This window comes from Scyliorhinus torazame, chromosome 12 (assembly GCF_047496885.1).
Source record: "Scyliorhinus torazame isolate Kashiwa2021f chromosome 12, sScyTor2.1, whole genome shotgun sequence".
NCBI lineage: Eukaryota > Metazoa > Chordata > Chondrichthyes > Carcharhiniformes > Scyliorhinidae > Scyliorhinus > Scyliorhinus torazame.
Window position 1 is genome coordinate 50,943,344 of NC_092718.1, and position 27,906 is coordinate 50,971,249.

The 27,906-nt window shown below is 43.9% G+C and overlaps 2 long non-coding RNA genes across 2 annotated transcripts in view; one reads left to right on the forward strand and one right to left on the reverse strand.

The window, feature by feature from the left end:
• The window catches only part of LOC140387175 (uncharacterized), a 169,073-nt gene extending 167,852 nt beyond the window's left edge, over window positions 1-1,221 (reverse strand). The window contains exon 1 of the long non-coding RNA XR_011933765.1: window positions 641-1,221. This is a non-coding gene — a long non-coding RNA (uncharacterized lncRNA). The remainder of the gene's footprint in view (window positions 1-640) is intronic.
• LOC140387174 (uncharacterized) lies at window positions 1-27,874 on the forward strand. Its single transcript, XR_011933764.1, has 3 exons — window positions 1-144; window positions 716-842; window positions 27,514-27,874. It is a non-coding gene; the product is annotated as an uncharacterized lncRNA (long non-coding RNA).
• Window positions 27,875-27,906: the final 32 nt, after the last annotated feature.

Sequence of the window (27,906 nt, forward strand, 5' to 3'; positions counted from 1 at the left end):
CATGGGGAGAACTCAACACAGACAGGCACCCAAGGCCGGAATTGAAACCGAATCCCTGGTGCTGTGAGGCAGCAGTGCTAACTACTGTGCCACCATGCCGCTGCCATTTCCTCAGGCTTCTCCATTTTCCTCCCACAGTCCAAGGTGTGCAGGTTCGGTGGATAGGTCTTGCTAATTTGCCCCTATGAATCCAAAGATTAGTTGGGGATATGGAGGTCGGGCAGGGGTGTGGGCCTGGGTAGGGTGCTCTTTTGGAGCATCGGTGCAGACTCGATGGGCCGAATGGCTTTCTTCTGCACTGCAGTGATTCTCTAATCCCATAAACACAAATCAAAAAAATATCAGATGTTATAAGGACAGTGACAGCAAAAAGCACTGGGACGCTTTTAAAATCTTATGACCATAACCTAAATTAAAACATACAAACACTTTTAAGCATGCCACACGTAAAGTTATGTAATAATATTGGGCAGATTTAAATCATTTCACAGATTTAAAACAAATAGCTAAACCTATATTCACTTATAAATAATCACCTTTAATCAAAAAAAAGTAAGAATTATTTTAAACGAACTAATAACAACATCAATGCCTGTATAAAGGAAAGAGCAAAAAAAATGTTTTTAAAACTTCTACATACCTTGTTAATCATGTTACCTGTTGTCTTCAATATAAATCTACAGTTTAAATGCTTGTTCTCAATGGGTGTTCCCAGAGCTGCTGTGTCAGAAGGAGGCGGGGATTCACCAAAACTGCGCCACGCTAGAGCCTGCGCAGACTGTCGTGTTGGGGGTCTGACGCTGCCACTGGAGAGGAAGATTCGTCACGATTTCTGAGGGCAGGTAAGTGCCCGCATCTCTATCTCGGAATCCATGCTTTCCGCCGCTAGTTGGAAGTTACAGGCCGTAGATTTGTTCAAGCCATTAGTTAGACAACAGCTGGAGTATTCCACCCAATTGTGAGTAGCCCATTATATGAGATGTTCTGGAACCATATGTAGTGCAAAGCAAAGATACACACTAATATCAGGAATGAAGGATTGCAGGCATAAAGACAGGCTCAAACAAAGGCCTTTTTTTTCCACTGGAAGATTAAAGATTGATCAAGTTAGCGAAAATGTTTCAAAATAATCATTGGGTAGGACAGAACTTGAGTATTGCTGAAAAAAAGAAATATGCTATCAAAACCTTTTGTCTTGCACACATTAGGCTAGCTCGCAAAAAACGGCCAACTAATGGAGGAGCCACAATTTATACTGCTTGAGAAGAGAGTACTGATTGGTTGGCAAGTGCACTCTGATTGGTGGAGGTGTTGCCATGGAGAATGTAGCATGGAACTGTTAGCTGCCTAGCTCTTTTCAAATTCACACAAGGCAGGTCGACTCTGATTGTTCAAGGCATTGTCCTGGGGAATAGCTAATGAGGAGAGTGTCACAGAACAATGAATGGCAACAGGGCAAAGCTGGAAGGTTGTCTTGGACAACAGAGAATACCTGGGAGTATAGTGTTCAATTCTGGTCGCCACACTACCAGAAGGATGTGGAGGCTTTAGAGAGAGTGCAGAAGAGATTTACCAGGATGTTGCCTGGTATGGAGTGCTTTAGCTATGAGGAGCGGTTGAATTAACTCAGTTTGTTCTCACTGGAACGACGGAGGTTGAGGGGCGACCTGATAGAGGTCTACAAAATTATGAGGGGCATAGACAGAGTGGATACTCAGAGGCTTTTCCACAGGGTAGAGGGGTCAGTTACTAGGGGGCATAGGTTTAAGGTGCGAGGGGCAAGGTTTAGAGGAGATGGACGGGGCAAGTTTTTTACACAGAGGGTAGTGGGTGCCTGGAACTCACTGCCGGAGGAGGTAGTGGAAGCAGAGACGATAGTGACATTTAAGAGGCACCTGGACAAATACATGAATAGGATGGGAATAGAGGGTTACGAAACCAGAAAGTGTAGAAGATTTTAGTTTAGACGAGCAGCATGGTCGGCACAGGCTTGGAGGGCCGAAGGGCCTGTTCCTGTGCTGTACTTTTCTTTGTTCTTTGTTCTAGAACATTAAACTCAGGATTATGAAAATGCCACGTCTCCCTTGAGTTTATTTCATTCTGATATGGAGTGAATTTTACATTTTATCATAGCAATTTCTCCCACCACTGTCTGATGCACACACGCACACACATGCATTCACACATAGATGTGTGCGCACGTACACACACACACATATGCACACAATCATGCAATTTCATGGGAGAGTCAGAAAACAGTGATTAAATACTTAGGCCAATTTAGGGAAAAATGGCAAAATTAATGTCTGAACAATGAAAGTGATGAAGAAAGGTCCAAAAGAGCATGGTGTCTGGATGACATCGCCCCCAAATTTCTCATACTGTTTCATGAGGATATATTAGTAATTCTCAGTAACTTGGGCAGTCCCTTTTGATTTCTTGTGAAGAATGCAAACTTACTGAACATGCTAGATGCTTATTCTAGAAGCCATTGACCTTGAGGAAAGAATCACCTTCGAGTAATGTTTTTGTAATTTATGTCCACCAGCTATCTCAAATACTCTATCCGTTTGGACAGAGTCAAATCCTTTTGTAGAAGTGTCATTGACTCATTGAAATTGATACCTATCAAAAATAAAAGGCCTCAATTCCTGGTAAAATAAGGTCCTTAAACTTGGAATCAATCAAACGTCTCACCTTTGAACTATTTTAGCGCCTGTGTACGCTCCAACATATGAGGACTCCAAAGGTGGAAGCAATATCCTAGCTGTGGCCTGATCAAGCCAATATTCTAGATGTGGCTTGACTAAGTCAATATGCTAGATGTGGCCTGACCAAGCCAATTTTGTTACGAATACTGCACGCTTTCAAACTCAGTTAGCAGTTCTGTACCTGAATCCACAATTACAGAGGCGAGGTTGCAGAGTGGCCGAGGCTGGGACCTAAATATTGAAGAGTATTTGACATTTCAAAAGGATAGTAATCTCGTAAAAGGTGCTGAGTTAGCTCTGTTACAGATGCAATTAATGAGAGATGACCTTGAGTCAAAAGATCAAGATATAGAATTAGTTTAGGTAGGAATAATAACTAGTAAAGGCAAGAGGTTACTAGCCCTCCTGCCTGTAATTACAAGGTAAGACATGTATACATTTATACAGGAAGCAATGAATGGGGTGTGTAAGAAAGGTAACACAATAATCATGGGTGACTGTAATAGTGCTCAGGAGGGGCTGCTACACAGTGTATACCACCTTAAATCTAACAGATGAACAAAGAAAAAATACAACAGAGATTTTGAAAGCCTTGAATGCACATTTTAACCCCGAGTAAATGTTACATATGAATGTTATATATTCAACACTAGAGCTCAAGGTGAAAAAAGACCATTGAATAGTACATCATGGTAGTAACACAGCTTGAAGAATGATTTGAATTTTGACAGCTAAAAGATAATCTGCTTAAAGATAGATTGGTATTAGGTGTGAGAGACCCCTCACTAGGGTAGGTTGACTACAAGATGATAATCTGACCTTAAAGATAGCAATAGTTGTGGGTTGAAATACAGAAGTTGTGAAACATTAGCTGGAGCATATGTATGGAAGAGCAGACCAGGAGATACACTATGCCAAAAGCAGTCCAATCTGAAAGTTCAGAATAATCACAGACAAAGTGCAGAATTCAAATACTGCAGAGCATAGCATGCACAAGAAAAGAATTTCCTTGCATGGAGAAAGCAGTGTTTTAATTGCAAGAAGTAAAATCATTTCTCACACAAGTGTTTGACCAGAAAAAAGCAAAACAAGCTTACACAAATGGCCACTGGTGAGATATATGCAGATGAGTCTGATGACGAACCATACATGATACAACAGGTTGTTTCAGTCAAGTCCATTGGTGACAAATAGCTTGTGATGGTTGCAATGATAATTGCAGAAGGTGAGTATCAACTGAACAAGAAATGCCAGATAGGCACAATGCATCTTTCAACATGATGACTTTCACCGGTCTGTGTGAAGTGACTCAGCATGGCAACCTGAAAATGAAGCCCTCAAAAGTAAAATTGAGTTATATGATAGCACAAGACTCATACCAAGAGGATCAATTAGTCTAACCACCCAATGCAATGGCAAGGAGGAAGATCTCAAGTTTCAGGCCTTGATGGGACATAATGGCTACTCATCTCAACTGGGACAAGCCTAAAATTTGGGCTGGTAGCCCTGATCGTGTCAAGGGAGAAAGGACAACAAAAGCCCCAGAGAAAGGACAGAAATAGACTCCAGAGAGAGGGAGACAAAATACTCCAGAGTAGGGAGACAGAAGACCTCAGAGAGAGGGAGATAATATTCAAGTCAACCACAAGCCGGTTGTTGACCTTGTCGGTGCAATTAAATGTACGAGCCAAAGGTAAATGTTCTAGAGGAAAATGTTCACATGAAAGCTGAACTGGAAGAGTTGAAAGGCAAGATTCCAGCTGAGTTTATACCTTTTAGACTGAAATCTTCAATGAACCGAACTGTGCGAGATCTGAACAAACAAATTTCAGGGACAACTTGCAGAGACTACAAACTGTTGAACAAACAGTTGTCCTTGCATGAGAACAATGGGTATAAATTGGGTCACTTGGGCAACTCACAGTCACACATGTGTTTCTTGTTTGCTGGGAGAAATGGGATGTTTGCATTTTTTGCTGATATGAAATAAAGGATGTTTGGGTTTTGGAAATAATATCCTGTACTGTCTGACTAACAGACTTGGCATAGTCATTTGACTCTGCAGTGAGGCACTTTGCCTCTGGAGGCACATATCATCAGCTCAGTTCAATAAAGTTTCTCACAGAATCAGTCACCGAGGAAGACTTATACACGAAACACATGTTGTGGGCATCAAAAAGGGTTACGCTGTTTATTAAGATGTGTGGTGGGATATTCAAAGTGCTGGGAAATGAAAAATAATCAACTGATACAGCAATCACATTACCAAAAAACAATGCAAATTTCATGCTTTCCAAAATCGCTCATTTTTGTAAACTTGTAATTCTAAACTCATTTTCACAATCCACAACAAAATGAGTAATTTTTACACTTTGAGATTACCATTGAGAACACAAATCACCACCATCAGCATCATTTCTGCCTCTAAAATTGCCTATATGCGCATTTCAGACCACACATGAAGCATAAATTTGAGTTGCAACTTAATTTCAGAGAGAGATCGAGTTCGAACAAAATGAATTCACAAGGACAGTGAGCCTGGGCAAAATGTATTGCAGATATGGAAGAATGATTAATGCTCATGACTGAACATCGTCAGAGAATTGTTTCTTTAAAAAAAAGCACGATCAGAACATGTTGACATCGATGTCAGTGGATTAAAAGTTAAGAATAAAGAAAGGTGATGTTTTCCAATGCTGCATTGTGTACTTCTTTGTGTCCATACATATTTGCATTGCATTTCTGCCTTGCAATAAATCATAAATACCATGATATAATATGAAATAATGTTACCTACTAAGGCCAATGAATAGACCATTTTCTTTCCTCCTAGGTCGATTGGTATGGTTCCTTTTTTCTACTGACAAAATATTCTTATTTTAAACCATCCTCTTACTTCATAATCAGCACATAATGAACATAATGGCCTTCTCCGGCATAAATTTTCTATGTTTCTATAATCCCTTTCACAAGGACCTTTTTGCCATTGGCATCCATTTAAGTGTCGGCTTGCTTGTCAATGGTAGCATGTTTCAGATCAGAAGGTTGTGGACTCAACCTCACTATCGACTTGAACATATGATCTAAGCCGACACTTAAGGCAGAGTTTAGTGCCTCCCCAAAGGCATATTTGGTGGCAAGGGGGCAATTAATTGAACAGGATGATGGCGGGTACATACTTAATACACACTTAAGTGCTTCATCCCACTGCCACTGAGAAAGAACCACTGGGCACAGGGCTTACCATGTGGGAAACACAAAAAGCAAACACAGTCAGGTTTGCTTGCAGATTTGCAGGGAGGGTTCCTCATTCCCCAAATACCTGAACCTCTTCTCCGCCCTCGCCAATCCCCCTCTCCTGGTCCCCTGGATGAACTACGAACAGCTCACTCTTCCCCATGTTGAGCTTGTACCCCCAAAACTCCCCGAATTCCCTAAGAATCCTCATTACCTCCGGCATTCCTCCCACCGGGTCCGCCACATACAGCAGGTCGTCCGCATAAAGTGACACCCTATGCCCCTCCCCACCCCGCACCAACCTCCTCCAGTTCCTTGACTCCCTCAGTGCCATAGCCAGGGGTTCAATCGGCAGTGCGAAGAGCAGGGGGGACAGGGGACACCTCTGTCTCGTCCATCGGTGCAACCAAAAGTACTCGGACCTCCTCCTGTTTGTGGCCACACTCGCCATCGGAACCTCATACAACAGCCTAACCCATCTGACAAACCCCTTCCCAAACCCGAACCTCTTCAGCACCTCCCACAGGTACCCCCACTCTACCCTATCGAAGGTTTCTCAGCGTCCATCGCCACTACTATCTCCGCCTGCCCCTCCCTCGCCGGCATCATGATAACGTTCAAAAGCCTCCGCACATTCGCGTTCAACTGTCTCCCCTTCACAAACCCCGTCTTCATGGATGATCTGCGGCACACAATCCTCAATCCTCGTGGTTAAGACCTTCGCCAGCACCTTGGCATCTACATTTAGCAACGAAATCGGCCTGTAAGACCCACATTGTAGGGGATCCTTGACCCGCTTCAGGACCAAGGAGATCAGTGCCCAGGACATCATCGGGGGCGAAGCCCCCCCCCCTCCCTTGCCACATTAAAGGTCCTGATTAACAGCGGGCCCAACAGGTCCATATATTTTTAATAGAATTCGACTGGGAAACCATCCGGCTCCGGTGCCTTCCCCGCCTGCATGCTTCCTATCCTTTTGATCAGCTCCTCCAGCCCAATCGGGGCCCCCAATCCTGCCACCAGTCCCTCTTCCACCTTTGGAAACCTCAATTGGTCCAGGAAGCGGCCCATCCCTCCCTCCACCCGTGAGGGCTCGGATCGGTACAATTCCTCGTCAAGGTCCCTGACACCCCATTGACGCCAACCCCACTCCACACCACACTCCCTCCCCTGTCCTTAACTCCCCCGATCTCCCTAGCTGCGTCCCGCTTCCGAACTGATGCGCCAGAATCCGGCTTGCTTTTTCCCCATACTCGTAAATCGCCTTCAGTGCCTCCCATACCATCCCCACTTGGACCTCCCCATTGTCGTTGGACTCCAAGTACCTCTATATACTTCCTTGGACCCACTTGCTCACCTCCTCGTCCGCCAACAGCCTCACCTCCAAGCGCCACAGCGGGCGCTGGTCCCTCTCCACCCCCATCTCCAAGTCCACCCAATGCGGGGCGTGGTCCGAAATAGCTATTGCTGAATACTCTGTATCCTCTGCTCTCGCTATCAGCGCCCTACTCAAAATGAAAAAGTCGATCCTGGAATAGGCCTTATGAACGTGCGAGAAGAATGAAAATTCCCTAGCCCCCGGCCTTGCAAATCTCCAAGGGTCCACCCCTCCCATCAGGTCCATAAACCCCCTCAGCACTCTAGCCGCTACCGGCTTAGTACCCGTCCTAGACCTGGAGCGATCCAATGCCGGATCCAGCACCGTGTTAAAGTCTCCCCCCACTATCAGGCCCCCCACTTCCAAGTCTGGGATCTGACCCAACATACGCCGCATAAAACCTGCATCGTCCCAGTTCGGGGCATACACATTGACCAGTAACACACTCTCTCCCTGCAACTTACCACTTACCATTATGTACCTACCGCCATTATCTGCCACAATGCTTGACGCCTCGAATGACACTTTCTTTACCACCAAGATCGCCACCCCTCGATTTTTGGCATGTAGCACCGAGTGAAACACCTGACCTACCCACATTTTCCTCAATCTTACCTGGTCTGCCACCTTCAGGTGCGTCTCCCGAAGCATAACCACATCCGCCTTGAGCCCCTTCAGGTGCGCGAACACGCGGGTCCGCTTCACAGGCCCATTCAGTCCCCTTACATTCCAGGTTATCTGCCGGATCAGGGGGCTACCCGCCCCCCTCCCTCGCCGACTAGCGATGACCCCTCCTCGGCCAGCTACGCGCCCGCACCCCACACCCAGCCCGTTCCCCACAGCGGCATACCCGCGTCTCGACACCTCCCCCCCCCACTCGCTCTAGCTCCTCCTTGACCATAGCAGCAGCAACTCGATTCCCCCCCCCCCCCCACCCTCCAGCCCCCCCGGCTAGGATCCATTCTAGCTGATTTACTCCCCCCATTGCACTTCCGCAAGTCAGCTGACTCCTGCTGACCCCAGCCACTGCCGCCTCTCCTTCGACTCCTCCCATTGTGTGGCACACCCTCCTCTCCCATTCCCCATCCATAGGCTCTCCCTCCTCCCCCTTCTGTTCTAAGCGGGAAACAACCCTCGCTTCCCCGCCCCGGCCCCGCCCCCTCCAGTCTTCAGCGCGGGAACAAGCCCGCGCTTTCCAGCTACCAGGCCCCGCCACCTCTGACGCAGCTCCTTTTACAGACCTGGTCCCTTCACCCCCGACTTGAGCCTCCCCCTCCCCCACAGGGCCCCATCTCACCGCCATCCACCCCCCCTGTTCTGTTTACCTACCCCCCTCCAAGAGCCCCCCCCCCCGACCAACCCAACCAAAACAGTGCCCAACCCGCCCCAGCCACCCTCACCAACCCGAAAGAGAAAAACACAGAGAAAAAGAAACCCGGAGCAATACAAAGGACCCCCCTCCCCCGAGAGAAAAAAAAATAAACATAACATATCAACCGCAGTCCCCAATCGCCCATCCCGACCCTTAATCTGTGTCCAACTTCTCGGCCTGAACAAAGGCCCACGCCTCCTCCGGAGACTCAAAATAATGGTGCCGGTCCTTGTAGGTGACTCACAGTCGTGCCGGCTGCAGCATGCCAAACTTCACCCCCTTCCTGTGCAGCACCGCCTTCGCTCGATTGTACTCGGCCCTCCTCTTCGCCACCTCCGCACTCCAGTCCTGGTATATTCGCACCTCCGCGTTCTCCCACCTGCTGCTCCTCGCCTTCTTGGCCCACCTGAACACACACTCCCGATCGACGACCCGATGGAACCTCACCCGCACTGCCCGCAGAGGCTCGTTAGCCTTGGGCCTTCTCGCCAGCACTCTATGGGCCCCTGGAAGGACCCCGCTCCCTTCAGCGAGTTCAACATGGTGACCACATAGGCCCCCACGTCTGGCCCCTCCAGCCACTCACGGAGGCCCAGAATCCGCAGATTCTTCCGCCTCGACCGATTCTCCATCTCCTCGAACCGCTCCTGCCATTTCCTGTGGAGTGCCTCGTGCGCCTCCGCCTTTACCGCCATGTGTAAGATCTTGTCCTCATTGTCAGAGATCTTTTGTTGAGCCTCACGGATCGCCACCCCCTGGGCAGTCTGTGTTTTCCATGTTCTATGGGACATAACTTTAAACTGAGGGGTAATAGATATAGGACAGAGGTCAGAGGTAGGTTCTTTACGCAAAGAGTAGTGAGGCCGTGGAATGCCCTACCTGCTACAGTAGTGAACTCGCCAACATTGAGGGCATTTAAAAGTTTATTGGATAAACATAGGGATGATAATGGCATAGTGTAGGTTAGATGGCTTTTGTTTCGGTGCAACATCGTGGGCCGAAGGGCCTGTACTGCGCTGTATTGTTCTATGTTCTATGTTCCAGCAGCTTATCAATAGAAGTCTTATTAGTCTCTAGCAGGTCCTTTTTAATCTCTCTGACGCACCGCTGGATACCCTCCTGCTGCTCCTCTGCCCACTGCCTCCACGCTGCCTGGTCTCCGCCCGCCGCCATTTTGTCCTTCTTCCCTCGCACCTTCTTCGGGGCCACCACCACCTTTTTTGTCGCCCCGCTCCTAGTTGAAGCCATATACTGACGGGGAGCTGTTATAGACTCCTTCCCACACCGGGAAACATCGAAAAAGTGCCGTTGAGGGCCCTGAAAAGAGCCCAAAAGTCCGTTTTTGCGGGAGCCGCCGAATGTGCGACTTAGCTCCGCATAGCCGCAACCGGAAGTCATTACAAAGTATATCTTAAGCGACAATGGTCTCATTAGCTTCATTCTGAGCCCAAGTTGTTGTCTGTGAATTTCTCCTCAGAATCCCCCTAGATGATGATCACAAGAGAGTTTCCACACTCCACTCCCAAAAACACACTTTCATAATAACGCTTTCAATTAGTCATTTAGTTCAGGTTTTACACCAACTCCTTTCGGATTTCTTTGTCTTGACTGCTTTGCAAACTGTTCACAATTGCTTTAACTCTCGATTCTGACTATTAAAATTACATCAAACGTTTCACCTGTCTCTAAATTTTGATGCCCCACTTTAAATCTAGTTATTGTAATTGTCTCCTGTTTTCTTAACCATTACTCCATAGTATGGCTTGTCTCCTTGCAAGAGCGAGCGAGGTGTTCTTTCATTTGCCTTTGAAAACCAACTGCTTCGAGCAGAGCTGCAAGAGCAGCCTCTCTCACTACCTATCTTAAACTGCAATCAAATTAGCTAAACTAAAACTTCAAAGCTTCTCTACCTTACAAGGCCCCAGTTGCTAATCAACCACTGCTGGTTTATTTATTCTTCGCACCTTAGCCCTCTCTAAGTACAATTGTGCCACAGTTGGAACTTAACCAACCCCCACACATACAAATATCTTTGGTCCAGCATGGCTCTAACTGTAGGTTTTGCCCTTCTAGACACAGAAACATTAAATTAAACACACTTCAACCTGTACCCTATTTCTAAAGCTTACCAATACAAATATAATTCCCTTAAAATTACCTTTGTTTTCCTAAGAGTAGAAATAACGTTTTAATGCCATATCTGACTGTTTCACTTCTTAAAATAGTTTGCCGAAAGGATCATGCTTTCGGCAACACATCTCGCAGCTGTCTGAAATAGTCTCCCAATTTTAATTTTTTTTTCCACTGTTACTGCTGAGTACCTCACACTTCACTCATTACCAAAGATTAAATGGCTCATTTATTGCCCTATAGTTTAGTTTGCATGATCACACTTGATATTCCAGTGGTTGTCTTATCTTGCTGTGAATAGCAAATTAAGACATTCAAAACTGGCACCTCACACTTATGCTCCTGTACATTTAATTATTGAACTGAGGACGGTCTCAACCCAATTTCTACGACAATTTTTTTTTCTAATATTGTACTTCCAAATCTGTTGAACTCGGTGAAATAATCAATCACTAAATTCTCCCTCCCCTCAGAACCAAAGAAAGAGTAAATGTATCAACTAACAAAAAAAAGTCACAGACCTGCTTAAACAATTGATTTTTAATTGATCGCCCAACTGTGGCACAACAATGTCCTGTCTGTTATAATGAAGCATTAACTATAATCAATAATTAAATGCTGATGCTGGTAGTATCATACAGCAATGGGAATTAAGTATCCGCTCTAAACTATGCAAATACAAAATGGACCCGTCTTCGAAAACTATCAGTTATCAGCCAGGTCCAATTGTTTGATTACTGCTGCTATCATGACAACAATGTGACATTATCAAAATATGCACCTTCCAGAAGGTCAGTTCTATCAAATAATCCTCATTGGATCAAGTTACATGTTCAAACATATTAATCATATAAAGATGGCACTCATAATTGCATCACACTACATTCAAATTAAAACACAAAAGTCATTCAAATTATTAGTCTGAAGAAAGAAATATTTAGGAACAAATAAAACCATAAGACATAGGAGCGGAAGTAGGCCATTCGGCCCATCGAGTCTGTTTCATCATTCCCTTACTGAATAAAAATCTGTCTATCTCAGTCTTGAACATACTTAATGACCCAGCCTCTACTGTCCTCTGAGGAAAAGAATTCCACAGATTCACTACCCTGTGAGAGAAGAAATTCCTGCTCATACCCGTTTTAAATGGGCGGTCCCTTAATATGAGATTACGCCCTCTTGTCCTAGACTCTCCCACCGGGGAAACAACCTCTCAGCATTTACCCTGTCAAGACCTCTGAGAATCCAAAATGTTTAAATAAAATTGCCTCTCGTTCCTCTAAACCCCAGAGTACAGGCCCAAGCTGCTCAACCCCTCCTCATAAGAAAATCCCTCCATACCGGGTATCAACCCAGTGAACACTCTCTGGACTGCCTACAATGTCAGTATATCTTTCCTGAGATAAGAAATAAATAAACAACTGAAATCACAAACCTCCATGAATGAAAGTAATTAATAATCTACTATTTTTTGTCTTGTTAATGTCAAAATGTAGAAATTCGAACTGATGATTTGAACTGGGTGCATTCGGGCCAGAAAAAGACGTGCTACAGAACACACTGCCTCCCCTTTGGCACTGCAGGATGTGCAAAATTCTGAAGTTGATTATCTGCCAATGATATTCTTTCTCCCACAAGGTTTTGTTCGGCAACTAAATCTGTTCAATTCAAAGATTAATGAAGAAGTCGACATGCCTCTGTTTTTCCTTCCTATTCCGCTGTTCCGAAGACACTTTGGAAACCAGCTAAATGAATCTCTTTTAAGTCAGGTTCTCTTAAAGATGCACCTAGATCTTTTTTTGTCTTGCTGTTCCTTTACAGGTTGCTGGGATTGGTTTCCCATCACAGGATTTCATGCAAAAGGATGGCATGAGACTCACAATTCCCATTCATCAAGTTATGTGGAATTGCGGCACAGTGGTTAGCACCACTGCCTTACAACGTCAGGGACCTGGGTTCAATTCTGACCATGGGTGACTGTATGTGTGGAATTTGCACGTTGTCTATGTGGATTTCCTCTCACAGTCCAAATATGTGCAGTTTATGTGGATTGGTCATGCTTAATTGTCCCTTAGTGTCCAAACGTTAGGTGGAATGAGGCAGGGGAATGGGAGGGTGCTCTTTTGGAGGGGCATTGCAGACACGATGGGCTGAATGGCCTTCTTATTGCAGAGTAGGGATCCTATGATTGATTGAACTGTGCCTCCAGAACCCAGGCACAGAATCACAGTATCATTTTTTCATATTATAATTTATTTCTATTTAGGTGCAAGGGTTGTTAAAAATATACTGTTTGTTTTTATAAATTTAAGAAGAGAAAGATGATTAGCCTATTTATCTCCTCAATCACCTCACATTTAAAATCGCAAGAGAAATGTGAAAAGTTAACTTGACGAATTGTGAATCGCATAACCAATTTTGATTGGTAGATGTTACAATTAATAGCCTACTTATATAGTATAAGCCCCTCACAAATATTTCACCATATTATACTCATCAATGCATCTTTGAAAAGCTTTAACCACAGCCCAAACTGCCACTTTTGTGCAACTTTCTATGAAAACAGCTCAGGCAGTTTACTGAGAATTGAACTATGAATGAAATGATGTCTTTATTGAATCACAGCCTTACCATTCCGATGGTAAAAAATTTCTTGCAGTGAAATGCAACTCTTGCAAGGACATTCCCCCCATAAATCCTTGAGGATTTGAACCTCGTTACTAATTAAATAATGAACCCATTAGATTTGTGCAGGCCAGCGGTTATTAACTTCAGCAATATTATCCTAAGTGTAGCAAAAGTGCTCTTTTAGTTGGGAAGGCTAATTTGACAAAGGATCAAATGAAAACTAGCATCGGTTGCAACATGTATATTGTTTTAATTTGTAATGTTATAATGCCATCCCAGTCTTAATCTCATAACAACCCGTACATGGACCTGATGCTGTTATCCTTTTTAGAAGGTAAATCCAAACATTGGCACTTCTTTTTCAACCTTTGTCAATATAATAGGCCCATTTGACATGGAAAATAAACTATTCTACTTTGTTACATCTACTTTAGGTGAAAAGGTCCTTGCACTTTTTTTCTTCCAAGACAAGTTTATCTTTTATTGGTTGTGCAATTAACTTTGATTTCCTCGCACTGAACTGAAACACTTAGCAGCTAACCAACAGGATATAGTGTGGCTTCTCCCTCGAGGCTTCTGGTATTTTTCTAAAGTGTTTCCAAATGCTGTTCTGGAGGTAACCCTTGGTTGAAAAATGTTTGGTGTTCAAACAGGTGGAAACACTTAATCACAGCATTTCTCCACAGCGAGGCTGGACGAGGGACTGTTCTGAAGCAGGCAAATCATTGCTGCAGTCCAGTTGAAGGTTTTCTTTGAAGGGTTGTGCATATAAACCACACAAAAAGATGAGGTTCAACTTTTTTATAATATTGCAATTAGGAAGTGCAGTAGAAAGCAATAGGGACTGCAGTGAGAGGCTATAAATAGGGAACGTATTACAAAATGATAAATAGTGATAGATTGCAAAACTGTAAATAGAAAGTTTATTGCAAAAGCTAGAATCACGGAGTCGGTTACAAGCCTGTAAATAGGATGTGGATTATGAAACAGTAACTCAATCTTGCCATACACTTTAAAGCAAATCACAAATAGTTTACAAATGCTGGCTATCTTTTCTCTAAAAATCTTAATTGATATGAGGGCTGCATTTTCCATACAACTGGGGTAGATTTTACTGATTCAGAAGATAGTGTCAGCTGACAGAGCGATGCGCACTTTGAACCATTCTGTGTTAGGTTTCTATGGCAACTTCCATCCCCACGTATTCAGTAATGGATTCCAATGCTCCAAGAAATGTTTGCATAGAAGCAGAGTGGATATTGCACTCTTAATTCCAGAAGGAGTAATTTGTTTATATATATTTATTAAATTCTGTGCATTCATAGATTATGCATGTGGGGCGCTTTGATCCGGCTGTTGGCTCATTTCTTTCACTGAAACTATTTCTGAAAAGGCTTATTGATATGTTCGGAGTCTTGTCCTTATTTCCCTCCACTTGCTACGAGCGGGCAGGATATTTTAGGCAATTTTAACACCTGAACAAAAAGCCATTTTTAATACAATTGTGCTCAAAACACCGCTGCAATTATGCATTGGTGCATAGGCTACATGATTGATCTTTACCTGAAAGGCAAAGAGGTATCATTTTGTGTGCTTTGACGCACATGTCCTTGAATTGATAAGCATCTCTGCGCACTTGAAGTAATTTTACAACTGGCAATGCATGCACCTGTCAAAATTGTGAAGGGCTTGGGAAAGAAAATCGGGCAAATTTGTTTCACATTGGTAGCCTGATTGGCAACCAAAGGACATATATTGAAGGTGACTGGGGAGAGAACCAGAAGCAACATGAGGAACATTTTATTACGCGGCGAGCTGTTGTGATCTGGGAGGCACTAGCAAAAAATTTGGTGAAAGCAGTTTCACTGGTAACTTTCAAAAAAGAATTGGATAAAAACTTGAAGGGAAAATATTTATAATGCTATTGGGAAAAGCAGCAAAGCGAATTTGGATAGCTCTGCCAAAGAACTGACACAGGTAGAAAGGGTCGAGTGAGGTACTTGGGTTCTGTGTCATAGTATGATTCCATATTAAATGAGAATGCAATCCCTTTCAGACTGCAAACTCCACTCAGACGCTAAAGACATAAAATGAATACATTTCAAGGGGATGCTTTCCTCAGATACTTGAGGTGCTGAGGAACGTCGATGTGGCCAAGTAGGTCTCGAGCTGCAAGAGATTTAACTTGCCTTGAGCGCAAGATGCCACCTTGTAATGGGGTTCAAGTGCACACTGGGAATGGCCTTCGCAAGAAACATCAAGGCTTTGATTGACAATTAAATTGCCTGCCAGTGCTCATTCAAGAGGCTGCATGCAATTTTGCTGGCTAGCAATCAGCTGAAATGAGGAAGCAAGTTGGCAAGTTGGAAATCCTGAGCAGCACCTTAAGCCATGCCTGATTTTCCCTCGTTACCTACTGCTGGAGTTGTACTGACTTGCACTGTGTTTGAATACAACTTTTAAAACACATTGAGAGACTGGAACATTTTATAAGTCCTCTCCAATTCTCTGTAAATGTATTTTGTGGACATTCGCTAAAAATTTGAAGAGAGACAGGGGAGTGCTATCCTCCCTGCATTACTGGAGACCCAGGATTCGCCTGGAGAAAGGGCGTGCTTGGTAATGGGAATCTTGCTAAGAATCCCATTTCATCCAGAGGACATTGGGAGGAGGACATGAGAGCAGATAGAACAATACCGGCTGCTGCAGAAGAAAGAGACAGCAGGGTTTCTCATCTTCTCTAGGCCGAGGACATCCCTCCTTCCCTGGACTCCTCCACCATGATCTCCAGTGCAACATCTGAGAACATGTGTGTGCCCCCCCCCCCACTCCCAAATCTCTAAGCCACCCTGAAACATCATGTTGTGTGTCAGCTGGTCTAAGCCACACCTTCAATGGAAGTGGATACGTGAAGGGTACATACATAATGTTGTCAAGAAAAGCTATGTGAAAATTGCTCCTAATCAGGGCATGGGTGCTAAACCTGCAGATTTCCATTTTGGAGACTTCAGGAATGTTTAATTCATGAGAAGCACCAATTGGTTCTAAACTGGGAGCTAAAATTCAGATTTTAAGCGGGCATGTCTTACCAGCCCAACACCCAGTTTCTGCCTGTGTTCATATATTCCACTTACAGTTTGAACCATCAATAATGTGAACTTTTTAAATATATAACCAGAGTACAGATATTCTAGCTCTCAGATATCTGCCGGGTATATTGTTCTCTGTGCGTACATTTCCTCAACTAAGTGCTTGGTGACATTATTCACAGTCATAAGATCGGCAGTGACATGTGCTCTGGTGACACTTAACCCTATTCCACATTGCCGGGTAGATGCCGGTGTTGTAGTTGTACAGAAACAGCTTGGTTAAGGGCACGACAAATTCTGGAGTACAAATCTTTTTCAGTATTATTGCTGAAATATTATCAGGACCCATAGCCTTTGCAGTGTCCAGTGCCTTAAGCTGTTTCTTGATATCACGAGAAGTGAATCAAAATGGCTGAAGAGTGACACCTGTGATGTTGGGGACTTCCAAAGGAGGCCAAGGTGGATCAACCGTTCGTCACCTCTGGCTGAAGATTGTTGCGAATGCTTCAGTCTTATCTATTGCACTGGTGCACTAGGCTCCTCCATCATTGAAAATGGGGAGATTTGTGGAGCCTCCTCTTCCTTCAGTGAGTTGTTTAATTGTCCACCACCATATCCGGCTGGATGTGGCAGGATTGCAGAGACCCCAGATGTCAGGATATAAGGAATTTGCAAGATCAACAGAGCTCATCAATGTTGATCTACATGGGAATTCCCAGGGTAGTTTCAACTTCCAATGGGCAATTTGCCTATTTCCTGGAACCCCTTGCGAATGTCTGAGTTAGAGTTTGAGACTTGGGACAATTCCGATGTATTTATCTGGATGGTTACTCAGAAAATGTTGGACAGATTGTAACTGAGCTAATTATGCAACTGAGGCAGTAGTGTAATGGTATTGTTGCTGGACTAGTAAATAAAAATCTGGAATTAAAAGTCTACAGATAACCATTGTCTTAAAACAAAATCTGGTTCACTAATGTCCTTTAGGGAAGGAAATTTGTCGTCCTTACCTGGTCTGGCCTACATGTGACTCCAGATCCACTCTTAACTGCCAGAACTTGAATTCTCTCAGGGATTGACAATAATTGCTAGCCCAGCCAACGAAGCCCACATCCCATGACCTGACTACCCGGAGGAAACCCATGCAGGCACGGAGAGAACCTGCAGACTCCGCACAGACAGTGACCCAAGCCGGAATCGAACCTGGGACCCTGGAGCTGTGAAGCAACTGTGCTATGGTGCTGCCCACCTACAATCTCATCCATCTCCTAGTTCACACTTTTGCCCAACTGCCGCTTACCCTCCTACCACCTCACCCACCAATTCATCCACTTGCCACCTCACCTCACCCATTTGCCACCTCACCTCCTCACCCATTTGCCACCTCATCCACCCTCCATCCTGCCAGCCTACCCACCTACAACCTCACCGCCCTGCCACCCTACTCACCACCTCATCCACCTATCATCACACTCATCTGCCATCTCAACTACCTCACCCACCTCCTATCTCACCCACCTAACAGCCTACACACTCGCCACCTCACCTAACTGCCACTTCACCCATCTACCACCTCACAAACCTGCCTCACGACCCACTTTCCACTTCACCCACCTGCATCACACCCACCTACTACCTGAGTGATCTGCCACGTCACCCACATAATACAGCACCTACCACCTCAATTATCTGGTGCCTGACTGACCTATAACCAACTGGCTTTCCCACCTCACCCTTCCTACCCATCTACCCACCTTACCACCCTACCATTCACTAATTTATCCACTCACCCATTTACTGGCATTCGAACTGGACCTTTAAACTTACCTGATAGCCGCGAGTGCCATGAAAAGGGATGTGACCTGTCTTCTCCTCAGGCTTTACTGTGCTACGGCACAGCTCTCTGAGGGGACACTGTGCTCCTCATTTCTGGGGAAAGCCGGGCTCCGAAGCTCCCAGAAGAAATACTGCCTTCCGCTGACGAACGTGCACGGGGGCACATTGGCACTGTTACATAGCTGCAGGAAAGCAGATTTCATTTCCAATAGAAGAAAAGAAGATCCCGATTAGAAGGTGGGAAATGAAAGCAGGCAGGTTGGAAAGCTGCCAAATGATAAAATAAAACCTGTTGTTCCCAGGAAACGTGGCAGCTTGCCTCAACATTTTCTTGGGACTTGCAGCCTTTGATATACAAGAGGAAGAGAGCTGGCACAGTCTTGGTCCCCATGGATCAGAGTTACCGTTTGTTATGGGGAACCTCCTGAGGTGGCGTGCAATGATGTGACTACACTTCATAAAAACATCGGTTGTGTGAACTTTATTTTTTGCCCTTGTGTGCGTTACAAGAGATACAGCTGAGTTAACCTTTGCTACAATAACACAGACAGTTTCTGTTGCCTATTTAGTTAAGCTATCTGGCCGAACACTCTATCGATTTGCTAAGTGTCACAAATAATCTAACAGTTTTCTCTCCATTGGTCAGAAAGCATCCTCCTGGGACATTTTGGCTACAGTTTGAATGCAATATGGCCAAATAGCCTTTTAAACATGGAGGCAAGCATCATTTCCATCTAATGTTGGTGTTCAGCATACACTGGTATCTGCTTCCTAGCTAATTGTCACATTCTTCATATATTGCTCAAAATAAGTTCACATATCAAACTTGCTAGCTTTTGGGTTTCCTTTTTTAACACTATGTCGATGATCCTTCAGGAGGTTCTAGACCCATGTCCACTGTTAGCCATATTTGGGGGGTCAGACTCACCGGCTTTTCACTCTGGGGTCGGGGCCGATGTTCTCGCCTTTGCCTCTTTGGTGGCCAGGAGGTGAATGTTGCTTGGCTGGAGGTATACCACACCGCCTAGTGCTTCTGCCTGGTTGGACGATCTAATGTCATTTCTACACTTGGAGAAAATTAAGTATACCATCAGGAGGTCGGTGGGGAGATTCTACCTGAGGTGGCAACACCGTCAGCTGTTAGAGGGGTTTAATTTTATAGTGGGGTTAAGTTTTTTAAGTTACAATTTTGATGAAAGATTTGTGTATAAATTTTTGACTTTGTACTTTTATGTTCTTCGCTGTTTGAGTGCTTAAAATATGATTAATGTTTGTTTATAAAATTTCAATAAATATATTTCCAGGCTTTCAAAGAATCATAGAAATATAAAATCCCGACAGTGCAGAAGGAGGCTTTTCGGTCCATCAAGTCTGAACTGGCCCTTACTCAAATGGAGCACCCTACCTAGGCCTAATCCCCCATTCCGATACCCGTAGCCCCACCTGATATTTGGGCAATATTAGCATGGCCAATTTACCTAACCTGCACATCTTGGACTGTGGGAGGAAACCAGAGCACCCAAAGGAAACCCTTTCGAGGGAGATAAAACCTAAGTTCACAAATCCATAGCATTTTGGCTTCAAATGCAACAAATATAAAATAAATTGCCATCCTTTGTCATTACATCTAAGGAAAATGCTGCGAAATCCAGACCTACAGTCTATACAGTCAGACCTATGCAATGTCTTTCAAGTGCCCATACACACATCTCAAAAATCTGCACAAAATTCTTCCAGTCAATTGTTCTTTTTTCCCCATTTGAAATGGGTTAACACCTTCATTAAACAGCTGTTGGAGCAATTTTACACTAATGCTATGATCAGGTAGCATAAAGTAACTTCACTTCATATACCTCTACAGAGATCTAAGTTACCCGAAGAAATAGTTGTCAAACCTGCACCAATAATGTGAGCTTATTAGCATTGACTTCACGCAGCCAAAACCACAAAGCAGTCAGCAAGGGTTGTTTTTTTAAATGTATTGATAAGCGTGGTTTGCAGGGTGTCACAAGATCACCTCCTCTTCCAAATTGATCATAGAAAGTTGCCAAAGTGGGGAAGGGAAAGAAACTCTTAAATTCCACTGATAATGAGCTATCATTACTCAAATTACTCAGAACACTGATTAGGTTTTAAGTAATGAAGAGGCTAACACAATCAATCATAATCTAGGTCCATCTTGTCAATATGCACTGCAAGGTGAGGAGAGTGCATGCAGATCTCGGCAACGTCAGCAGAAATAAGTCTTTCTGTCTGTCCGGTTTGCAGGGCGATGCAGAACTCCCTGCACTCCCAAGATCGATCCCTGTAAGGTCCCTAAAGGTTGACGAGTAGAACATTAAAAAAAACTCTTAAACGCGGAGAATGCCGATAATGAGCTTTCATTACTTAAATTGCTGTGAACACTGATTAGGTTTTATCAGGCGAAGAAGGCGACAATGATCAATCATAATCTAGCCTCGGGTTGTCGATGTACATCTAGGGGTTAGCCAATTCTTAGAAGCACTGGCGACGTCAGCAAAAATTAATCAAACTGATCATCGGCTGGTAATAGACCGGAGAGAAAATTAGTGAGTGATTAAAATGCCAGTGCCTGGGAACCAATAGTTAAATGAAATCACCTCGGTGCTACCAAGATACGTTTGAAACAATAAATTCTTTTCTTATACAAATTTAAAGTACCCAATTCTTTTTTCCAATTAAGAGGCAATTTAGCATTGCCAATCCACCTACCCTGCACATCTTTAGGTTGTGGGGGTGAGGTGCACACAAACACGGGAGAATGTGCAAACTCCACACAGACAGAGACCCTGAAACAATAAATTTGGAATGTGTTGCACCATTAGGTGGGGAAGCAATCATCCTGTCACAAATTGGGGTCGCGTACAGAAATACTGGTGTACAACCCAAAACGATTCTAAGGCTCATTCCTCTAAGCCTGGCTATATTTATTTCTTAAAAGCCTTTCATTTTTTTTTGCAAATGAATCGTCATTTCAATTGAAACCAGATCATTCCATCGCTTGTCCTTGAGCACTGAAAATGTAAACTTCCTTTTCATTTATAGAAAGCAGACTCAGTCTTCACTTTGTGCATCGTCCATTTGAATAAGGAGATGGAACCGAGGTACTTCCATCTAGTTCTATTGTTTGACTTGACAATAATATTACTTGAGCTGAAATTGTACATGCATTCACTAATTTAGTGATTATTTACATGGCAGCGGCAAGGCGTGTTAGCAAACAGATGCTCCATGAAACAGAAATGGAAAGAAAGGCATTCGTATCATTGCTGAATAATATTTTATACCTTTGCGTATCATAAATGGGCCCATTGCACCATTTCCATTTCCCTGCACATTTATAATTCATGCTCTGTAATAGCTCCAAATATTTCTTTGGGAGAAACTCAATGTTTGCCCAGTTTGAGCTGACAAAACGTTCAGCACGTAATGCACACATGATAAGGTGGCACGAAGCTGACCCTGGACTTGAGTGCGGGAGAAGTGACACCCACTTCTGTTCTTTAATATTCCTAGTTGTTCTTCACTCTGAGATTCCTTTTTGAAGAAACATTTAGCAAGCATCGCAATCCTCGCCCTTTCATTGCTGCGATGATTTTTGAGTACCCAGTTATAAACCAGCTTTTGGACAGTCAAATTCTCTTCTTTACCAGGTCTTGGCACCCTGGCTTTTTTCAGGCACTGTTTCCACAAGCAAACTGTGGGAGTCAACCATCAAGCAAATAACTCACCCATCCAATGTGTTCTCCTATAATGAAATAATAAAGAATGACAATAAATAGAATTTCTAATCCTTCTAAATAGTAAAGTAGGTGCAGCTGTTAGACGCTGGCTGAACTCTCCATCTATTCCCCATTGTTTTTTTTCTCCCCCATACCAATAACATTTTTAAAAGAACATTTAAAATACAATTTACAAGAAGTAAGGGAAGACCAAAGTTGGTACATATCTAAAGCTGAGGGAGGTGCAGAGACAGGACAAGAAAAGCGGAGCAATGGGCTTCCCTTGATTCTCCCTGGCAAAGGGCCAACATGGGTACAAAGGGCTACCAAGTCTCCACCTGGGCCATAAACATCAAACTGGACATTGAATGATTTCTGGTGCAGAGGGTGTGCCAAGAATGAACACAATGGAAACAAAAGAGACCAAAGGTGTGATAAATGTAGTTAACAACTTTGATTCTTGGTCAAGGGGAATCTGCCAAAAACCTCTGCTAGCATTCAGCCTTATAAAAAGGACACTTTTGGAGAACTTTGTCAAAATGTCATCAGTTTGGGTCAGCACGGTGGCAGAGTGGTTAGCACTGCTGCCTCACATCCCAGGTACCCAGGTTCAATTTTCCCTGAGTCAGCGTGGACTTCCTCTGGGTGCTCTGGTTTCCCCCCACAGTCAAAAGATGTGCAGGTTAGGTTGGGCTACAAAGATAGAGCGGGGGAGTGGGTCTAGGTATGGTGCTCTTTCTGAGGTTCACTGCAGACACGATGAGCCAAATGGCCTCCTTCTGCACCGTAGGATTTCTATGGTTCAGAAGAGAATATCTGCAGTATCTTCCTTTGGACAGACTTATTTAGCTGTGTCAGGTCAACGCAGCGTTTGATGTCGCCACTAGGCTTTGGGACCATAACTAACACAGAACACCACTTTGTAGGGATTATAACAGGAGATCTCACCTCTTAATGCAGCATCTTGTTGACTTGCTCTTTTCCGATTAGAGTGTGTGATGCTTTCCTAGGGGTAAATAAAGAGATGTGTTTGCCATCTGGGAGTAGAACAATATGAGGCTCACTTTTAAGCTTTCACAGATCCCGCAACAACCAAGGATATTCACTCCTAAAAAGGCCTCTGCATTCCTGTCGTGTTACCGCTTTGACTCTTTGGACAAGACCAAGGCCTGATCACACTAGCCTGCTGGAGTAGGGAAAGTTTCTGGTTTTACAAAACATAACAAGTCTCATGAATTACTTTATAGTTAAGGGTTGTAGTGAGCTGGTCCAAAACTTTAAGCTCTGTGCCTTCTTGCTCCTGGCCCGTTTGGACGGCTAGATAGCTACGTTATTCAGCCTGTGCAGTTTGTCTGATAAGACCGTGACTGTAGCTCCGGTGCTTAGCTTAAATTCTGCTCCATAACCTTGAACATCCAGCGCGTCAGACCAGAACGTATTGTTGGAGTCTTATAATATCCCCTTAGCGCTCTTTACCCTGAATGTTTTCCACTTTTCCAGTGGTCCCGTTTCAGAGAATTAAAAAGCTGGCTCTTTCTCTGTTCCTTTCAATTATTTTTTTAATCTGCAGAATTGATTAAAATGACCAGACCTGTCACAAGAGAGAGCATTCGGTTCCCCCTGCTGGGCATGTTCTACAACGGTGCTCTGTATTCGCGCTGCTTCTGGGACATTTTGAAATAGGATGGAGACTCCTTCTGCCCTTTTGCCAATTTTGGTGGGCTTTCTTCAGGCTTCCTAATGGGCGAGGCTCCAAACTTTGGGCCTACATACTGGATCGAGCCCTCCCGAGCCTCAAAATCATTCAGGATTGCAGCATGAATCTGCTGTTGCAATTCCATCTGTTGCTCTAAAATTGCATCAGCTGTGGATTGTGAAAGACCCAACAGCATATTATTGCACCTGCCGACCATGATGCAGTGCCGAATAAATCCGTGTTTGGAGTCTTCTTAACCGTAAGTACTCAGGAATTGATAGAGGAATCAATGGATGCACTCTGTAATTGGCTCTTCTGGTCAAATCCTGCACCTTCCATAGCCAAATTATTTTTAGGACTGAAGTACTTAACCAAGGCGCCAATAATCTCATCGCATGATGCCGAGGTATCTTCAAACCTTCCCGGGCCAGTAAGTCATCAGATATGGTCCTCAATGTTTATAGAAGTGTACAGAGCTGGTGTTGTCGTACTGCACCTTTCAAACTGTCTCTTCCAGAGTTCCCACCGCTGTTCTTGCTGTGAACCTTTGATGCGTTGGAAAGCTCATGGAAGGGGTTGTGGCTGCTCAGTGGCTGTCAATATCATGTATTCCCTGCATTTGTCTCACCGTGGTGCTTTATAAGGGCCCGTCTTTGCCACTGCAAAGTCAATTTCCGTCTTTCACCATTCGTCACCCATGGGTCACCAATCTGTGGCCACAGTTTGCTACACTGTGGCCTCCAGCACTGCCACCATGTTTCAGAATGGTTTTATTTAGTGTACAAGTGACTGGAGATCGGCATTGTAGTTCAGGTAAACCTATTTATTTATATTATTTTCAAGGCATCATAGTAAGCACATGATATTCAGGGCACAGACTGTTTTCTGTTCCTTGCTTCCTTGGAATCTCAGTCAGATGTCAGAGTTACACCATTAACATCGTCATAGACTCGTGAACAGATCCATTAACCCATTACTTCACAACAAGATCACTGTCATTGAACCAAGGCTGAGATGTAAATGATTCGAGGGAACTAATTCATGTGACGTTGCCACAATGACCATGACATTAGTGTCAGGAATTCATAGTCATTCTAACGATGAAATCCAAGACTTTTGCAATTTTCTAAGGCAGCTTCAGGAGATCAAACGTATAGGTACACAGCGACACTAATCAGATTAATTGGCAGAATTGCCACTGTAGTTAGCTGAATACTGAAAAGGTGCAGCTCTGCGGGCAAACTCTTTGCATTGAATTTTAAAATTACTTATTAAATACTCATATAAGTGCGTGGTTCAACATTAAAGAGCTGGATGAATTCTTTCCTGTTTAGTACAGTTGAATCATTCCAGTCGTGGCAGTGATGACAAGAGGAACAGGAGTCGGCCATTCAGCCCATCAAGCCTGCTGATCGGACACTTCAATACTATTTACACCCGATGGTGACTGATTGAAAACATATCCGGTGCTTTAGCATTCTTACATGTATGCTCACACCTGGAATCAAAGGAGTTCTGAAAACATAAGAATAATAAAAATTTTGATTTATTACCATTTCACACATTTGCTTCTGCAAGGATAATAGAACTCTGATTTTAAGGCTAGGCACAATGCAAGATCATCCTTTATCTCACTGAGATGGAATAAGCTGTTGGCACTTTGCCTACTTACACAGGGATATAACCATAAGCAGTACAGGCACAACCCTGTGTGAGGCCAGCTCTGTATTATACAGGGCTTTGAACAATTATTGCTCAGTGTAATTGGCTTTGGTTTTGAGTTCGGATTCAGACTAATGTCAAAAGAATTCCCCACTATCCCTCCCTGGCACCATAGTTCAGTCCACTTCGCAAGATCACAGCAGGCTTTACCTAAATGGCAGGTGAAAACCTTGCTTGGCTTCATTCTGTGGCCGTTTTCTGACATGAGCAATATTCTAGTAATTTGAGCAGGCTACAAACCAGACAACCTGGTCATGTGTCAAGAAAGAAAATTGACCAAGAGTACAGGCGATCTTTCTTTGACTGTCAATGTGCCTGTCATCAAGTGGGAGAATTAATTTACTAAGGTCAAAGAATGAAGCAGATTTACCGTTTTTCTCCTTCAGTCATTGGTGAGTTTTTATTACAACCAACATGTCTAAGGAATTCTTTAGAAACAAAAGGAGACAATGGACAAAATCTTGCTGTCAAAGTTGGCATCCCTGTGTTGGACACTGAGCAGACAGCAAGCTACCCACTTACCTGCAAACAATATTTCTGCCCAAACATTTGATATAGAGGATCCTGCAGTACTTTCACAGCGCGGGAATCTACAGAGGCAGCAACAAAGAGAACGGGCACAGAAACCATGCTCGCTTTTTACAGCACCAGATGCCATCTTCTTGTGTTTGAAGCTCCCCAATGTTCTCAGGGAATTTGTGAACAAGTAAACAAATGTGTGAGACAATGAGGGGGTTTATAGGCATGCAAGTGGATATGTGGGTGCGCTAAATGCTGGCAGCTGGGGAGGGTGGCAGCTGGGTGGGGTGGTAGGTGTTTTTATTTTACCTGTTTTTTTCCCACCGCTGGGCTGAAGAGACAGATGAAAGATCCTGGTACAGCGCTAACTTGGTTGACTTGCCCCAATGTTAGGTAAGTTTTTTTTATTTACGCTTTTTTTCCTCGGTCCAGGATCACCAAGCAGAGTCAGGAGACATCAGGAGCCATTTATTTGCAGATTAATGTTTTCTATTATTATGGTTTAGCATTTATAAATATATTTAAAATGCAAATGAAGTAAAAGACAATATATATTTTTTAAACTTTGGTTTGTCATGAGGATGTTAATTCCATTAAAAAGGCACATTACTTATAAAGTGAGTTTGGAGTCACAGAAAGTGAAAGAAAGGTTTTTTTTAAATTTTGGTTTGTCATGAGGATGTTATTCCATTGAAGGAACTATAATGGATAGAATGTCTTTGGAGTGCATGTAATCTTCAGCGATCACTCACTAATGGTTGTCCACCTAAGATACTCCCTGTAACTGGCCACAGGTTCTCTGGGTCCTTGCGTGGCTGATGAGCCCGTTCCGAGAACCACAATTTCAATCACTCACTTGACAGGAGTTTCCAAAAGGTGGGATCGGTCCTTGGACTCTAGGTCATGGGTATTCCTTTCTCAGGCTCCTTTTCCAGGCCTCCTCTTGCCGTCGGGTGTTCTCAAAATTTGTGATCCTTCAATCAGGAAGTTCCTCCAATTAGTCTCTTCAGAGCTCCCAGGTTATAACGTCTATGTTACATTTCCTCAGGTAAACCTTCAGGGTGTCTTTGAAGAGCTTCCTTTGTCCTCCTCTTGTTCGGGATCGTTCCTTGAGCTGGATGAAGAAGATTTGCTTTGGCAGTCAGGACTCTGACATCCTGATCATATGGATAGCCCAGCTAAATTGGTTTTGGATGATCATGGCCTGGATACTGGTGCTATTGACACCTTCAAGGCCACTAATGTTAGCATGCCTGACCTCCCAGCTGATTCAAAGCTAAAGTACATTTGGATTTTGCAATGTATTTTAAGCTGTGTTATTTAAGAGTGTCCCTGATGTAATGTTCATCCTTACAAGTCTCAATGATTATTTCAAATGCTTTAATAAAGTTTAATGCCTTAGTTGATGTATGAAAGTCTCCTGTACGCTAAGGTGAACTATCTCTCTGACAGGTATTGCAGAAGCCAGTGCAGATTCAAAATCTGTAGTCATGCTTCACTTCTGCTGGAGCATCAACACTATAGCTTGGCTTCATAAAATCCTTGAACTTCTTTTGAGGTTTTGACATAGGCGCAGGAATCATGAGAGAAGAGTCAGACTGCATCGCCGCCTAGCAAGGAAGCAAATGTATTACCCACCCCTAAGAGTGTACAGGCAAAGGACATCCCAAAATGATGTCAGAGGAGATGTGTGCCAGCATACTGCACTTCAGCAGTGCGTTCAGACTTCGGGCTTGTAAAATTAACAATTGATATGTCTAAACCCTCTCTCCCTTCACATCTGACTCCCTCCCTCTCTCATCTCCCTCCCTCCTCTTCCTCCTCTCGCCTCCCCCCCTCTTTCTG